Consider the following 15,205-nt stretch of genomic DNA (forward strand, 5'->3'; position numbering starts at 1 on the left):
TGCGTTTCAATACTGCACTCACTACTTTTTTTTTTCTACTTTATTGGTTAAAAAAAGTGTTTGAGACGTATTTCAGCTGCCTTTAGTTTGGTAATTTTAATGATGCACATTTTTGAATGTTCCTAAATAATATTTTAAGATTGCATTTTCTTAAATTTTACAGTAAAAAAAAACATTTATTTGTTTTCTTTTTCTTTCTTTCATTAATTTTCTTTTCTTTTTTTAAAACTTTCAACACTGTGAATGTGTAACAGGGGCCAATAGACATCCATTTTTCCATCTCAGCCAGCATCCAATTCACAGCTTTTATTTTTCAATATTTTAGTGGAAGATATATAAAAAAGACAAGCTCAAAATAAAACTTTGAAAAATTACATTAAAATAATCATACCTCTTCTGCTGCATTTCAATAAGTTTTTTTCCCCTCAAACTAAGATCAAATACTTTCAGATGTTTCCTCCCTTGCCACAAGAAGAATTATTGCTCGTTCGCTTGCAAAGTGAAGTTCAAAATTTCAACTAAACTTTTTTTGTGCAGTGCTAAATAAACAAAATAACTCTATGTAGGATAGTCATTCAAGTCGTCTGCTCTATTCCTTGATGCAGTCAGCAATGAAAATCAAACTCAGTGCAACTTTTGTCATCAATGCTCCACAGCGCTAATAACCATTTTCTTCTTTTGGCGGAAAGGTCACAGCAGGGCTCCGGACAGACCGTTCGAAACTAAATAAGAACACAGTTGATCTAGGATTTCCCTAATTTTCCCTCGAGCTCCGAGTTCCCCCCTGATGGTCCGACATTTTTGTGTTTCTAGTGTCAAACGGGTCTTTCTTAATGTACCCCCCACACGACTACGCCATCTCGGCGGCGACATTTCTGAGTATACTACAATTGACGGACAAATGTCCTGACACTTGTGTGGTCGAAAAATTACCGCAGCTAGTAAAATACTATTTCGATGAAAAAGTGGAAATGGTGCTCAATGTGCGTATAGAAGTTTGTTTCAAAAACAAACCCTTATGAGTACAAATGTGATTTTGTATTGCAATATTTTCACTATCTTTCTCTCTATTTTAATTTGCTTTAGTTTCGGCGTCCCATGTATTTTTTTCACTTTGATATGGTTTTTATTGATGATACAATTTCATAAATGTGTCGACGGCCAGAAGCTATTGTATTTTTAAACTGAGAATTTCCATGGGTTTTTCAAGTAATGTTCTAAAAAATTATTTTTTAAAAAATGTTTGAAACGTGCATCTTGACTGCTCCTAGTTTGGTAATCTTAATGTGCAGTACAGATTCCCGGGTAATTTCTAAATAATATATTAAGGTTTCTGTTTTCTTTTCAGATTTTCAAAATAAACACTCGATTAGAATTTACGAATGTCGGACTTAACGTTCAAATCCAAAACGTCCATGACATTTAGAATTAACTCTAAAAATAAAAATTGCCGATTGTAGCTGAAACTGCCGACTGACCCTGTGGCCTCAGCAAAATATTCTTATTCGGCAAAACTTGTTTGATGATTCGGAAAGTTTTGGGACATTATTGCTTTTTTTTTTTAATTCCTGAGTTTTCCTTCTCATGTGTGCATTGCATACCCATATTTTATTCTTCGGCAAATTGAGAACTTCTCACAAATTGAGAATTTTCCAAAAATTTTAAGTTCGGGGCGTCAATGGATCAGTGTCGGCAAAATCAAGTTTTGTTCATATGAATGTCGGTAAATTGGGAATACGGTGCAATTAGCAGTTGGTGAGTTGATTATGTCTTTCAGAAGAAGAGTCGTCAGTATGATCACAGGATGCACTCGACATGCCTATACAAACTATACTAGTATAAACATGTTTTTGATTTTTCTTTCATTAGTAAAACACATTACTTTGCACTCAAATATTTTGAATCTGGAATCAATTGAAAAAGCAAAAATGCCGACTGTATAGATGAAATTTTTGAGGGGATCGATGCTTTATTGTGTTGGCAAAATGAGCTGTCGCAAAATGAGCAATCGGCATATTGAGCAGATGAAAAAAATGTTCATGTCTGCGATATGAATTCATCAGAATGAACATGAAGCGCAGTCAAACATGGTATACATACCCGCACAAACTCTTCATGTTTTCTTTCATCCCGTAAATGCTTATTATTAATTATAAATCTGTGTATATGTGCATTATACATATTTTAAAAAACCAAACACTTCGTGTCGTGAATGCTGAAACTAATGAGTCAAAAATGCCGACGCATGTGAATTTGATGATTAGGCACTGGGCAGTGCCGTATTTTCGCTCTCGGTAAAAGCGTCTTGAAGATGCACGCTCAAGGGAACAGTCGGCGAAAGAATGCTGATTGATCCTGTTTGCTGTACGTAGTGTGAACAAAATGAATGTAAATAAAGATCCTTTTCATTATTTTCTCTTGCGCAAAGTACCTAAAAGGTTATGTTTGCAACTTTGAAATATGAAAATAACTTTAAAAAAAAAAAATTTCAATCAATAAAAGCTTTGAAAATCCGACACATTGAAAATGCCAACTTAAACTGATTTTGCCGACTGGATGAAATCTCTGGGAGGGTGAAACACCCCCGTCACCCCCCCCTATGGCGACGGTCCTGAAAATGAAGCATTCAAAAAAATTGTGTAGAACGCGGAAAATTCTACCCTTTCCCACGATATATAATATGAATTTGTGCGAGTAATTTTTCAGCCCCATATTCGGGAATTTGTGTGAAAATTAGGCCTAAACTGGAATAAAAAAAGAACTTGTCAAATTTTATTCGAACTGATCTGCAAACCTTTTCGGTGCTAAAAGAAATTTACTCTGAGAATTTCAGCAAAATCGACCAGGCAGTTTGTGAGTTTTGTGATTTCAAACAAACAGACTCTTTTTGGGGGCTTCATTTTATACTATGTAGAGACAAAGTGACTATTTACAATTAGAAAGTGAAATATTGCAATAATTGATGTGAAATTAAATTAACTCTTATAACCCAATGATGACAGGACGTCTTTAATTATTTTTGTATTTTTGTCGTTAAATTAAAAGCTTAAAAGGCAGGATTCTCAGAGTAATCCTCTCACAAATATAGCGGACGCTTCCTAATAAGGAGCAATACTTCCACAGTCCTTTGACTCTCCATTATTCGGAAGTACAAATGTAGCATGATGTCAATAGTTAAACTTGTACTGCTATTAATTTTCTTTATTTTTATTGTCGTATTAGAAATATGCATTTGAAAGTGCTAGTTTTATGATTGTTTTGAAAACCAAAATATCACACTTCAAACCAATGGAAACCAATTTAAAAACCAATGCAATATCATGAGAATACTCATTTCAAGCTTTGCATTTATATAGCAGTGGTTGGAAGTAGCATGCTACAAGTAGCCACAGTAGCTACATTTTTTAGTAGTGTGTAGTGTAGTGCACTATTTTTGAAAAGAAAGTAGAGTAGTAGCGAGTAGTTCAATACAAAAAAACATGTAGTTGTAACGATTTCAAACAACTACTCTTAAATAAAGTTTCAAATAAACTAAACTAACGCGAGCGATGCATCTCTCGTATTGGTTTTGAAAAAGCTGTGTTTGAATAAAAGTACTGTTAAGATGCACGTAATCAATGGGAGAGAATGGCACATAGAATGAAACAGTACGGTACATATAGTATGTAACAATAATAAAATGCGGCACTACAATAGTATAATGCGCAGTAGATACAGTAATTATATTCGACGAATTTTTAGTTGTTCAAGCATTTCGAAAATCTTTGAATTTCTATAGTTGTCAAAAACTTTCTATTTTTCCTTTCATTTTCAAACTTTAGGTAAACAGCTTACTTATGTGAAGTTATGTTTCATCAACGTTATATTTAGGTCCAGAGTGGCGATTTGTACATTAACAAAGCAATGTTTCGACTAGTACGGCGTGAGGAACTTCCGCTTTCAGTGATGCTGAAGAAAAAGTCCATTAGCGATACTAAAATTTAGTACCTAATAAAACAGGTAATACTTACCCGCGATTCATTTCCGAAAAACTTTGTGTTGCGGGTGAGGAATTCGCGTTAGCTCAAAAATTCGTTCTCGAGAAAACTCTTTATATAGCCATATCGCGTTGCAGCGAGAGTCCACTGCAGTTTAAAATTGCACATAAAAGTAAAATAAACATTCTTAGTTATATTCAGTAAGTTACCGCCCTATAGCCAGGGCTAAGGCAGAAATACGTGAAATACATCGCCAGCTCATTCGATTCCAGCCGAGGACTGCAGTTTCGTGCTTATTAGCACTCAACAGCCTGGCATACGACTGACTGAGCTGGAGGTGGAAAACCTCTTAAGGAAGCCAAGAGTGCCAAGCAAACCGGTAGCTAATATAGAATTAGCAGTGACCAGACGAGAGACCAAAGCATTGGTTCGGTTCAACTCGAATATTGAAGGCAAGGCAGGTATATTCAGTTTGTTACTGCCCTATAGCCAGGGCTAAGGCAGAAATACATGAAATACTCCACCAGCTCAGTCAATTCCAGCTGAGGACTGCAGTTTCGTGCTTATTAGCACTCATCAGCTCGGCATAGGAGTGACTGAGCTGGAGGTGTCCAGCTCAATAGGCACAAAACTGCGGTCCTCGGCTGGAATTGACTGAGCTGGCGGTGTATTTCATGTATTCTTAGTTATGTTTCATATTTTGGTTATTTATTAATATTAAATTTTTAATGCTAGTACGTTTGGGATATTTTTCCTATCTATTTTTTTTTTACTGATTGAGTTTTAACATATTAACATAATAAAAGTCAATTATTAAATAGTTTAAATTTTGGAGGTTATTCGGTAATATTGAATAATGTTTTCGTTTCATTTTATCAATAGCGCAAGAAAGGAGATGGTGTCCATATCCAGACCCGTAACTTGAAGCTCAAAATAATTTAATTAGCTCCTACAAAATACATTTTCATTATAAAATCAACCCCTATAATGGAAATGAAAGTTTTTCTCATTTGTTTAAAATTAGTTTTTCATTATCTAAGTCAATTATGTACATGTATGCCTATGTGAAATTTAAATCAAAGTATGCCTGCATCTATTTACATTTTCAAGTAGCTCAGTTGTACTTCTTGAATTAAATATTCACTGTTAAGAATGAATTAAAAATTTGAAGGTTGAATTCTTTCAATTTTTAAATTCTTGCAGCGAATTCTCGTAAAAATCGTAAAAAATGTTTGTAATGACAAATTGATTCAGTAAAGTTAAGGAAGAATAAATAATACTTAGTTATATTCCATGTTTAAGTGAGCCACTTTATTAATCTAAACCACCTTTTGAATTTTTTCGTTCAATACTCAAACGGTGTGTATGTGTATGCTTTTCATTTATTTATTTTTTAAAAAGTAGCGAAGTAGCAACTATTTTTCAAAAGTAGTTTGTAGTTGCTACATTTTGAAAAAAGAAGTTGTAGTTCGCTACAAAAAAAAAAAAAAAATGTAGTTTTTCCAACCACTATTATATATTATAGTAACATCTGCCGTATGAAATTTTGACGACAATTTTTTTTTTTTTTTCGCATTTTTCAAATTTTTTTAAGTTTGAGAGCTGCAGCTACACAAATGTATCTGCCGTCCTCTTAGCGCCATTTATTTTCAAACTGGGATCAACTATATGTTTAAGAACATAGTTAAAATATTGCTAGATAGGTGGTGCTGCAAACTTTGAAAATATTTTACCGTGTCATTTTACTCCCAATCCCCCCTATGACTTTTTTTTTTTCATGAGAGTTATTTAGACAATACAAGAGTAGCCCAATGAGTTTGATGGGATTTACTTGGACTCATCAGATAAGCATAGGGGGATACTTTGCACCCTGTCGGTTATCTCCACCAAACGTAAGCACTTCCTTTAACTAAAGCCCTGGATCCTTCTCCTAAGTAGCGACACGGGGAGTTGTCGGCCATGTTGGGGCCAAGCATCGGCTGTCTTCCTATGTCTGCTATGATGAAATAGTGGTTTCTTAGTAACTCCTTGTTAATAAATATTCCTAGATTCTTCGATAACAAAAATTTGAATGTACATTAACTTTTTTTTTTAATTTTTATTTGGTAAGGAAACTAATTTTGATATTAAGGCATTTTAATGTGCAAAGATGTTGATGCTTAATGTTTTACAATAATTCTCGACCTTTTTGCGAAATATTTTTTTACTCTCTTCCCCGAAAGCATGGAAGTAGGATATTTATGTTATGTATTAAAGAATAGATATTATGATTGTATTGATTATCAGAATAGCATAAATAATTAATCATCCATTGATTAATCGCAGCAGATATACTTTATTAACCAAAAAGTAGATTTTTTTTTTATCGTACAGACACAAAATTAAGCTGTATGTTACAAGGGTTTAAACTACTGGTTCTTTGAATTTTAAAGTAACATAACCAATGTATAAATATGATACTTGCAGTTCCAGTTTGTATAGAATATAAGTTTTTATTATTAAACTGAAGTGAAATTTCGAATCGAAAACAATGTAGTATTTAAAAATAAAGCGGCTTTCTTTTCATCCATAAAACTCATGGATTAAAACAAACTTTCGCTATTTATTTCAAGGATTGAATTCTTCTTTGAAAACTTATAATTATATTTAATCATTTACTTAAAATATAAACTATCGTTTTCAGCATTAACGTTTCACTACACAAAGTGGATTTAAATAAAATTTTGAATGAGTAACGCAATGAAATGCAAAGTAAGATTTTCTGCCTTTTAATAAAATAAAATAAATGTTGTCAAAGTAGCATGTTCATTAAAAATAACACAGCAAAATACGGTGAGTGTTTCAAGTTTTATGTTGCGAAATTGTTAAAATATAAGATATTGGATTAGTATAAATATTTTTATACAACATCAACTCTCTCAACAATATAATGTCCGTGAATAATTGATTGTTTTCTTTTTTAAATGTCAATGAATAAAGGGAGACATTTGTCATATTAACTCACAGAAACATAGAATAAAAGTAATAAATTAGCTTAAGATTTTAAACAAAAGTTTTAAAATACATGTAAAGAGATGAATCAATTACTCGTGTTATTGATTTTGTATTGCACATTAATGCATGCTTACAATTCTATTAAACATAAAAGTAATAGTTGCTTGTTTCAAAATGTTGCTTTCGTTTCACTGGCATTTTTCCTGAATTCACTAAACAAGTATTCAGATTACAGATCTGAGATAAATAGAAGCATTGACGATAAAGTTTTAAATATTAACTGCGCTGAAATAATTTGAACTTTAAATTTTGGCCAAATAATCGATATTGTTGAAGAAAAGTAAATAAATAAATAAGGAACTGGCCATTTAATAAATACGTGTTTACACGGAAGAGTTACAATAAATACTTTATGAAACACCAAAAATGGCAAAAAAATATCCTGTGAAAATAATCCTAGAAGAAGAAATGAACAAGAACTCACTGTGAAAAAGTAAAAACTCAAGGAATGCAATATTTTTAACTACGATGCGTTGGAAAAAAAAAAAAAAAACGTGAGTTTGAATACAAACAAATATTAAAAATATATACAAAAAAACATTGAGTTATACAGAGATGCACACTGGGGGGGGGGGGATAAAAGAAGTGAAGTCATCTCTGCCGATTCAATGCACCCAGATTTTACGTTTTTCTTTATTTCGTTTCCCTCTAGGTAAAGGATATAATTTGGTGCCCGATTCAGCCCTATTCACTCACTTAACGGCACAGTAAGTAGATGCTAAAATGAACGAAGAAATAAATATACCGATAAATAAATATGAGCAAGAATAGCGAGAACGCAATGTTAAAAGACCGGTAAGCACTCAGATTTTGGCCCCAAGATGTCAAACGATTGACCACGTGATCGGTCACATCCAATAAGAATCGGAAGCGGCACCAGACAATAGGGGAAAACGATGTCGCTACTTCTTCTCCGTTCGAGGGCTTTACCTTTAACTAAAGCCGTGTGTCTAGGACAGCTCATCAGATTATTATTTTTTTTAAATGATCGTCGGAAATACTGAAGCATGTCAGATTAAGATAAGGTGGGTTAATTACTAGTTTAAAAGTACATTTAGGGTAACAGCACCGGTAACAGACATGTCTAAGACATCGCTCTCGGGTTAACTCAATTTTCTGAGCCTATTAATGTTTTGAGATTTTTTAAACTATTTTTCTCTCATGCAACTACATCTCATCTAACATTCGGCTGCTTCTGGATCCTCTGAATGAGTTAATTCTATTTTTATTTGCTCAATTTCGAAAAAAGGTCTGACCTCTAGTAACAGACACCGACAATTCTGATGACACCCAGTAACAGAAAGGATGAGTGATGGACAGAATTTCCCTTTTCTCTTCAAAATGTGCAAAAGTTCTTTATTTTTAGATATAAAGCCTTATTAAAATCAAATGAACATGAAACACCGCAGACCTTGTGGTAGCTGTACATAACCTTCCACCACTGCCTTGTAAATGCCAACTTGCTCATAAAATTCACTCTGATAACACCAGTTAGTTGCACCGTATTCATGAGCGTCACAGCAACATCCGTTTTACTCACCTAAAATTCTTATTTAAATCCAAACTTACTACTGTCTGTTACTGGACCCTTGTCTGTTACTGGTGCCGTTACCCTAAAAAGTCTAATGATTTGAGCTTAACAAAGGGTCTAGAAGGGTTAAAGTTTCAAAAAAAAAAAAAAAAAAAAAATATGTGTAGACATTCTCCGCTGTGGTTGAAATTCATTTTTATTTTGAAGGAAATAGTGCAATCATCACGAAGAAAATATAATCTGCCGATTTCCATGTGCCGAAGTAATAGAATTTGTCTATCAAGTTTAGACCGTGCACCTGTAATAAGCATGCGCAGTAAGTGAATACTTCATCTGATCATAAAAGAACGCGATCCTATTGAAGCTTGACCGGGGAGAGGTGGCAGATGAATAGGAAGCAGAAACGGAATAAACTTCATTTTGTAGTAGGTATGATCGGCGAGATTTTTTTAAATATAGCTGTTGGATTTTGGGCTATCATGACTGAAACATCAAGTTGAACCATATGTATAAAAATTTGACATTGTCAAGTGTTTGAATGTAACAATTTTTTTTTTTTTTTTTTTTGCGTTTTCATAGTCTTTTTTTTTTGCAAAGGTTGACTTAATGTCCTCTCTGAATATTAATTTTTTTTCTTCTAATTTTTATCCCTCTGTCTGGTCGCTCTTCACCACACAGATTGGCAGATGAACATACCTATGGCATCTGAGACACGTTGAGGCATCAATATCTAACAAGATCAAGTTTTTCGATGTAGCTGTTTTTTTTTATATATATTTTTATAAAAAAAAATTTGAAAATCTGTAGACGCTGTGGTGGACTAAAAATTATAAACTTTAACTTTCTGCAGAAATATGAACTTTAGCTTCTACCAAGAATTCGAACTTTAACTTCCACTTCCACTAATCAATGCGGCACATATACAGCCACCATTGAATTGTCAGTCAGAGTTCATCTTCACACGTCTTGCTTGTTGGTCATGTCTCCGGAGCTCATCTGTAAACATCGTCGAATGTTTCGTCGTCTTTTAAGAAGTCCCCGTCCTGTTGTGCCGTCACCAGCACAAAAGGTGTGTACTTGCGCAACCATCCAAGTGGTAACTAAAGTGGCGACCAGAACGCTTTCCCACCACTGAAAGAGGAACTAAGCCCGAGTTGAGTAACGGCACCAGTAACAGACAAGGGTCCAGTAACAGACAGTTGTAAGTTTCAATTCAAATAATAAGAATTTTAGGCGGGTAAAACGGATGTTGCTGTGACGCTCATGAATACGGTGCAACCATCTAGAGTTACCAGAGTGAATAAGCCAGTTGGTATTTACAAGGCAGTGGTGGAAGGTTATGAACAGCCACCAAGAGGTCTGCAGGTGTTTCATGTTCATTTGGATATAATAAGGTTTTATATCTAAAAACTAAGAACTTTTGACTTTTTGAAGAAAAAAGGGGAATTGTGTCCATTACTCATCCTTTCTGTTACTGGGTGTCATCAGAATTGTCGGTGTCTGCTACTGGGGGATCGGACCTTTTTTCGAAATTGAGCAAATAAAAATGGAATTAACTAATTTAGAGGATCCATAAGCAGCCAAACGTTAGATCAGATGTAGTTGCATGAGAGAAAAATAGTTCAACAAGTCTAAATATATTGAAGAGTTCCAAAAATCAAATTAACCTGAGAGCATTGTTTTAAGCATGTCTGTTACTGGTGCCGTTACCCTAAATCCCCATTTAGCATAAGTAGGCCAAATTACAAATTGTTTTGGATGACATTAAACCATTTTCGTCTTCAATAATGATGTTACTTGTCATGTTTCTTTCAGGACTCCTGGTTTTAAGAACTCACTGCTGGAAGACCAAATTCTTGTGATGGCTCAGGACCCAAAGTTTGTGCGGTAAACAGCATCATCGATCACAATTTAAAAACAGAATACTTTTCTTTAGAATAGCTTTTCCTTTGCTGAAGCTTACAAATGAATACCAACTTAAAAAAGAAATCATTTATGTGTGAATATTGCAAAAAAACGTTTAGTTGGCCTTCAAAATTAGAGACACATTTGAGGGTACATACTAAAGATAAACCGTATTGCTGTGAATTTTGTAAAAAGTCATTTTCTCGAAATTCACATTTAAAAACACATTTGAGGATACACACTAAAGAAAAACCATATTCTTGTGAGTACTGTCTAAAAGCCTTTTCTCGGAGTTCAAGTTTGGGAAGACATTTGAGGATACATACTGAAGAAAAACCGTACGGTTGCAAATTTTGTATAAAGTCATTTTCTGGTAGTAGAGACTTGAAATCACATTTAAAAAGCATACACTTTAATGGGAATCCATATTATTGTGAGTATTGTAAAAAAGGATTTTCTCACAGTTCAAATTTGAAAAAACATTTGAGGATACATAATAACGAAAAACCATACACTTGTGATCTTTGTAAAAAGTCATTTTCTGAAAGTTCTAGCTTAAAGCTACATATAAGGATACATACGGAAGAAAAGCCATACTGCTGCGAATTTTGTGAAAAGGCCTTTTATCAAAGCTCACGTTTGAAACAACATTTGAGGATACACCCTGGAGAAAAACCGTACTCTTGCAAAATTTGCAAAAAGTCATATTCTCAGAGTTCAGTTTTGAAAAGACATGAGAGGATACATACGGAAGAAAAACCATATTTTTGCGATTACTGTCCAAAAGTATTTTCTGAAAGTTCATATTTGAAAATACATTTGAGAATACATAATGAAGAAAAACCACACAGTTGCGAATTTTGTAAAAAGTCATTTTCTCAAAGTTCACATTTAAAAACACATTTGAGAATTCATACTGAAGAAAAACCGTACTGTTGTGAATTTTGTAAAAAGTTATTTTCTCAAAGTTCAAATTTGAAAAGACATTTAACAATGCATACTAAAGAGAAGCCGTACTGTTGTGACTACTGTAAAAAGACATATTCTGATAGCTCAAATTTGAAAAGGCATTTAAGAATACATAAAGAAACTGGATTCTTGTGAGCATTGTCAAAGTCCAAATTTGGAAATACATTTGAGGACATACACTGAAGAAAAACCGTACTTTTACGAATTTTGTAAAAAAGTTATTTTCTCAAAGCTCGCATTTGAAAATACATTTGAGAATACATACTGAAGAAAACCTGTACTGTTGTGAATTTTGTAAAAAGTTATTTTCTCAAAGTGCAAATTTGAAAAGACATTTAACAATGCATATACTAAAGAGAAGCTGTACTCTTGTGACTACTGTAAAAAGACATATTCTGATAGCTCAAATTTGAAAAGACATTTAAGAATGCATACTGAAGCGAAATCATACTGTTGTGACTATTGTAAAAAGACATATTCTGATAGCTCAAATTTGAGAAGACATTTAAGAATACATAAAGAATCTGGATTCTTGTGAGCATTGTCAAAGTGCAAATTCGGAAATACATTTGAGGACATGCACTGAAGAAAAACCATACAGTTTCGAATTTTGTAAAAAGTCGTTTTCTCAAAGCTCAAATTTGAAAAGACATTTAACAATGCATACTGTTGTGCCTCCTGTAAAAAGACATATTCTGATAGCTCGAATTTTAAAAGACATCTAAGAATACATATCATTTAAAAATACAGATGCAATCCAAATTTATTTATTACTTGTCGTGTATTGAGAACTTAATGGTAACCGGCATCTCACGGAATGAGGAAATGGATTAACTGGAACTGCAACGGTTAGCTTGGCGGGCCATTCCGTGATGTAAATAGCTGGGGCATCGGTAGCGCAGTTGGTTGGCTTTTTATTGTAGTAATCCTGAGGTGGTGGGTTCGATTCCCGCCCGCAGCCCTGGTTGTAACATCCTTCTCTGTGCTGTTAATTCTGTCCTACACTATGTGCCTGTATTGTGCTATCTGTCATATTCGACATGAGTTCATAAACGGGTCCTGTGTGACCAAGTACATGAACTCGAAATGTATGTTGTCAATAAAGAGCAATAAATAGCTATGCGTCTGTGTAATGTGATGTTCTTAAGATGGGGGTTAATAAAGTAAGTAGTCCTGTTCTATCCACGCCTCATCTAAGCTCATGTTGACAATACCAACAAATAAAGGACCACCGAATAACAAATACAGGACATTACTTGTGTTACAGAACTGATAATCACGATGTTTTGACTTGGTTACTCTTATTTATGTAATATTTCGGCTTCCAGGTGCAGATCCCTGGGGCAAGTTCGAATTTTGTGCCAAGTTTCATGGCTGTAGGTGTTATGGGGTCTTCTGGCCATCAGCAGTGGCAGCAAATAGGGGTGTCAAGAAGGGGTGGTCGCACCCCCAAATTTTTCACTAAGAATTAAAAAAAGGTGTAAATTCAATTTAGATAACTTAGAAAATCATTTACCTGCATTTTCAGAACAGAAAAAAAAAAAAAAAAAAAACTGATGGAGAATAATGGTTTGCCTTAACTAAAGAAGTAATCTCTTCATATGGATTAAATATTTAAAAATTGTGTAATCTATGCTATCATGGTGCATCTTGTATGAGATGCTCGTACAGTGTTGAGACTGCGCAATTTTTTTACGCGTAAACTCCATGTCATTTTGCATAAATTTATTGCTCATATTATAACTTAATGTTAAGCTAGTAAGTGTTCATTATTTCTCTGTACTTGAAACACATTTTAGCAACTCGATATATTATATGCTTTCATAGAAACTTTTTGTAAAGATATGCTCTTTTTGAAAAACTTCCCACATCAAAAGATACTTTCACATCAACAAATATATCTTCAGGCTCTTTACTTGACAATCTCTGAGTGACATAAATGGTATTCAAGAGTTAAACCTATAAAAACTCCCTGGAAGAATAACTGGAAAGCGACCTTCTCGATGATAGAAAATCTAACGTTATTTTGATATGTATGACTTTGTTTGAATTTTTGTTTACTTTATTTCCTGCGGAGCGTTTTCTAAACAATGCTACACTCTATCATAAAAATTTGAATCTCAATTATTGAATTGACAATTGAAACTCTTTGTAATTTTTTGCACTAATGCATACTTGAACCAAGTGTGGAACTTTGACAACTTTTTATAAGTTTTTACTGTATGCCAATGTAGAAGAGGTGACAAAACCCAAATGAAGTTGTAGTAAAAATATTAAATTCATATTTTGAATAAAATAATCAATTCAGTTTCTCTAGAAATTGAGACAGGATTTGATGAGATACATTTCTCTTTGGTCTTAAGTTCAATATTATGTAGGTTGGTTATAGGAAACGAAAAAGAAAATATTACACTTATACACTACCGCAGCCAGAAATTCCTTCTAGAGGGGGGTTTTTTGATCAAAAATACCTTCTGGAGGGTTTTTTTTTTTTTTTTTTTTTGATGAAAAATACGTTCTGAAGAGGATTTTTTGATCAAAACAGCCCTTTCGTATGCATAAACTATTGCATTAGAATTTGCGTTTATGTTAAAACCAATAGCTGTGGGGGGTGTTTTCACCCCCTCCCATCACTGCGCCACTGCACTTACAAGAAAAATTTATAGCGTGAAGGAAAAGTAATTGTTTTGTGAATTATAACTTTACTTTTAATGACGCAAAATAAATACTAGCCCAATTTTAAAGAGAAATCTGAAAGAAGTGTGTTTTTTAACATAACTTTCTTGCTTCCATTGTTTTTTGTTCTATTTCAATCTGGTCAGTCATTTTAAAGATGACTTTTGTTTCTCAGGAAGTTAGAGAATTAATTCGAAGCGAAATGTGGCAAGCAAGACCTTCATCTTTAGCTGTACTGGAAATAAAGCAAAACACTGGATGTTGAGTAAATATAGTTACAAGATTTTCTGTTCTTCCTGATCCCAAGAATAGCAGACTAAAACTTTACTAAAAAATAAAAACTAGTACCCAGATATTTTCTGAGATATAACTTGTTACAAAATAAATTTGAAGCTTTGGTCGCAAAAATTTTAATTGTTCTGAACAAGCTTGGTTATTCTTAACATTAAAACTGTTTTATTATTCCTTCCTGTTAACCAATCTTTATTTTATACCGTACTGAGGAAATTCATGTTCAAGAAACTGGACCCCCCAAACGAAATGCTGAAATGCCGCCCCTGGCCATCGGGTACAAAGAAAGAAAGAAACACCGTCACTCTTATATACTGTCGGCCCCACTTCAGCGAATGTCGTCGGTTCTAAGAAAAATTTTCCATTAAGGGGGGAAATTTTATTTACCTTTCAAAATTGATAACATTTGTTTTAAAACGTAATAATAATAAATAAGTAGCTATATGAAGGAAATAATTAATGTTATTACTAAAAAGTTTTTGAAGCAAGCACAGAGCAACAGAATATTTCAATAATTAGCATATATGATATACAGTAGAACCCCTCAATTAAGGGACACTAAGGGAACTAGACATTTTGTCCCTTAAATAAGGTGTCCCTTATTTGGAGTTGGATGAATTGATGCATGCCATGTACTTATTAGTATAATATCACAATAAACATTAACTATTAATACCTATGATTAAATACTGAAAATGTTTCATCTCTACATAGTATAAAATGAAGTCCCCAAAAAGCGTCTGTGTGTTTGAACTCGCAAAACTCGAGAACTACCCGGCAAATTGCGCTGAAATTTTCAGTT

This window comes from Uloborus diversus, chromosome 4 (assembly GCF_026930045.1).
Source record: "Uloborus diversus isolate 005 chromosome 4, Udiv.v.3.1, whole genome shotgun sequence".
Taxonomy (NCBI): domain Eukaryota; kingdom Metazoa; phylum Arthropoda; class Arachnida; order Araneae; family Uloboridae; genus Uloborus; species Uloborus diversus.